Genomic DNA, 3,515 nt, shown 5'->3' with positions numbered 1-3,515 from the left:
CTGTTCAGTAGCTGAGAAGTTTGAATACTCAACATGCAGTCACAGTCTGTTTGCCCTGACCCTACACACTGAAAGTGGGGACCTATTAACACTACATAATAGGAAGTGATGCTTGGCATAACATGACTGGCTTATTTTTTTCCTAGGGTCAGTTGAGAATGACCCTAGGAATTGAGTTGGAGGCAAGATAGACAGCTTCTTTTTAAAAAGAAGCAAATCAGGCACAAGTCAAATAGGATTCAGCTCTGACATCAGCAGCCCTGGTAGCTCATGTCCTGAGACCAGTCACAAGAGGGAAAGTCAGGCAAACACCAGTCCACCACCAGGTATACTCTGTTGCTAAAGACTCTTCCTACTGCTTCACCTGTAGGCATTTTTTCTTTCCTACTGCACCAGACAGTGTCTATGCCTAGAATTCCAGCTTCTGTAATTGGAAAAAGGCATTGTACAAGGAGTCTGGATTTAAACTTCACTTAAAGTCAGAGCATCATGTGAATGCAATGTATGCATGGAGTCAATATAAAAGGGCTAATGAGGGAAATGCAATCATGTTAAATTCTATAAACGCAAACCAGAACAAAGTGGTGGAAGAAAACCGGTATTATATTAAAACAATAGCCGATGTGCTTCTTTTGACTGCAACACAAAACATCGCTCAAAGGGTTCATCGAGAGTCTGAGGACTCTAAAAATAAGGGAAACGTTTTGGCCATATCGGATGAAATAGCAAAGCATGATCAGTTAATTTAAAAAAAGCTTAGATGTGGCAATGCAAATACACAAGTCATCAAATCCAAAATGAAATTCTTCAGGGCTTAGCAGAGGTGGCACAGACTGAAATCATAAAAGAAGTGAAGGAATGTGAAGTGTTCAGTGTTATTGCAGGTGAAACAAAAGACTTGCAAAAAAAGGAATAAATGTCTGTGGTTGTACGATATTAATACAATGGTGTCATCCCCAAAAGCTTCCTATACTTCCAGGCAGCTGAAAGCCTTAATGCAACAGGTCTTAGTGCAATGATCATTACTTGTCTTGAGAAACATTGTCTGGACTACAGAAATAACCTAGTGGGACAGGGTTACGATGGCGCATCCGTCATGAGTGGGAAGCATTCCGGCGTACCTGCCAGAATTCAGAGCAATGCCAGATTTGCATTTTATGTTCATTGTAACGCACATTACTTGAATTTAGTCCTTGTTGATGCTAACAAAGCAGTCCCCAAGGTTGTTGACTTTTTTGCACTTCTACAGTATAACTTTGTGTTTGGCTCTTATGTTCATCTGAGGTGGCTTGATGTACAGAAAGAATTATATCCAGCTGAACAACCCAGGGAGCTCCAGGCACTTTCGGATACGAGGTGGGCCTGCAGGTACATTGCATGCCGTACTATGAGAGACAGACTTCCAGCAGTTCTGAGACTGTTGCAGGATATTGCACTTGAGAGACACAGCGAAAGATCAGTTGAGGCGAGGGGTCTGCTTTTTCAAATAGATGTGCAATACTTAGGTCTTTTGGTTGCCTTTTGTAAAATGCTTGGTGATACCAAATGTCTTTCTGACATGCTCCAGTCCAGCACTCTTGATCTAGCAAGAGCTGTAGATCTAGTAGGTGCTCTTCGAGACACTTTCCAGGACTATAGAAATGAGAAGTACTTTGATGAACTATGGAAAGAGGTCAAGGAGCTTGCTGAGAAGAGCAAAATCAGTGTAAAAATTGACAGAAGATACCCAAGATTAAGTTCAAAATGTCTTGACTCACTTGTAATGAGCAGTAAAGGACAGAGAAAATGTGATGACGTGGGCTTCCCCAGATCACTCTTTAATCACGTGCTTGACTGTCTCATGGTGGAGTTAAAGAGGCAATTTTCAAAGAAAAATTGTGAGATCATGCAAGGAGTGCAGTCCCTAAACCCCAAAAGTGCAACTTTCTTGAATGAGGAGCCTCTGATTGCTTTTGGATAGATCTTTGAGTCAGATTTAGATGACCTGAAACATGAGGTGCACCAAGCAAAGTGTTTGCTTGATCAAAGAATAAAGAGTGATTTAGACACACCTTGTACTTTGCTTGATTTTATTGTGTTTCTTGAGCCTTATAAAGAGGTTTTACGTGAATTATTCAAACTTTGAAAGATTGCAGTTGTTAGTCCAGTTAGTACTGTTTCTTGTGAAAGAAGCTTTTCTGCTTTGAAATTGATTAAAAGTAACCTAAGGACAACAATGGCTGATGCCAGGCTAAGTCACATTGGAACACTTAGCATAGAGTCAAGAAGGGCACGGGGCCTCAACATGGACGACTTTGTGACATATTTTGCTTCATCTCACAGCAACCGAAGGATTCTACTTTTACGACTGCATGAAGTAATTTTGTGTTTCTGGTCATGATTTAGCTCTTCACTGACTGGTACTTGTACCAATGATAGTTTAGGAGTCAGTACATTTGGTCATAGCTGCACTAAGTTCATGTCAAGATGGTTTCTCATTATTGTTTATACTTTCAAACATGGGTGATCACTGTCCATTTGAAAGACACATTTGTGCCCATGCTTAACTTCAAGTCTGATGTTTGACTTGTTGCTTCAATATTTTCACACAATTGCTCATTTCCTGTTCTTTCCTCATGATAGCATTTATTTTGGCACTAGTCTCTCCTGCAGTCAAGTACCCAGTGAAGATGCCATCCCTCTTTCTTATTTCTTAACAATGCAGTGATTGGATATACCCATTGTGCTTAAACCTGGGTATTTTGTTTCAGGTGTAAATAGTTAAATGCTATGTTTACATTTTTTGCCTAGCAAGACATAATGGTACATTTTGCAAATATTTAAGTCTTTAAGATATTTGAGCGTGGACAAAATCAAACACTAAAGCTGTTTAGAAAAAGACTTGATTTCTAAAATTAAAATATTTAGTCCCCCAAACTTTCTTCCAACTGTCAACAGTTACAGTATCATCTCACAAATTAACAATTAATTTGTCAAACAAAAAAGGGACAATTTTACATGTCAGCAACAATTGCATCTGCAACTGTTAAGTCATCAGAAGAATGATATATGGATCTTAGGTATACAGAATTTTGTAAATACGTGTCTAGATGTAAATAAATTGCTATAGGAAAAACATTTGAGAGTTACGGTACATATTTTTACTTCCTTTCTACAGCCTGTGATATGGAATTTTGATTAAAAAAAAAACATATATCCAATCTATTTTAATCTATTGTTAAAAATCTATATTTACATTTGGGTAAGATGTAAAACCTCATGCTTTGCTAAAGAAACTCATCAATTTGGAATGAAAACCAACAAAATCTCACCCAGTAGAGCATTTCAGAGTTAGCACTAAGGCTTGCATTTTAGTTTATGTATGATTATTATCATCAGTTCAAAACTTTTTGCCTAATTAAGATGCTATTTTTTCATGTACATTATTAAAAGTATAACTTCAAAAAACTAATTTAGTGAATTTTTATCCCTTTAAATTACATTTAAAAAAAATAATAATGTTAGTTATTTTTTTT

The sequence above is a fragment of the Poecilia latipinna genome, unplaced genomic scaffold, assembly GCF_001443285.1.
Source record: "Poecilia latipinna isolate Pla-1442-1.1 unplaced genomic scaffold, P_latipinna-1.0 Scaffold1648, whole genome shotgun sequence".
Classification (NCBI taxonomy): domain Eukaryota; kingdom Metazoa; phylum Chordata; class Actinopteri; order Cyprinodontiformes; family Poeciliidae; genus Poecilia; species Poecilia latipinna.
Note: the sequence above shows the minus strand (reverse complement) of the source record.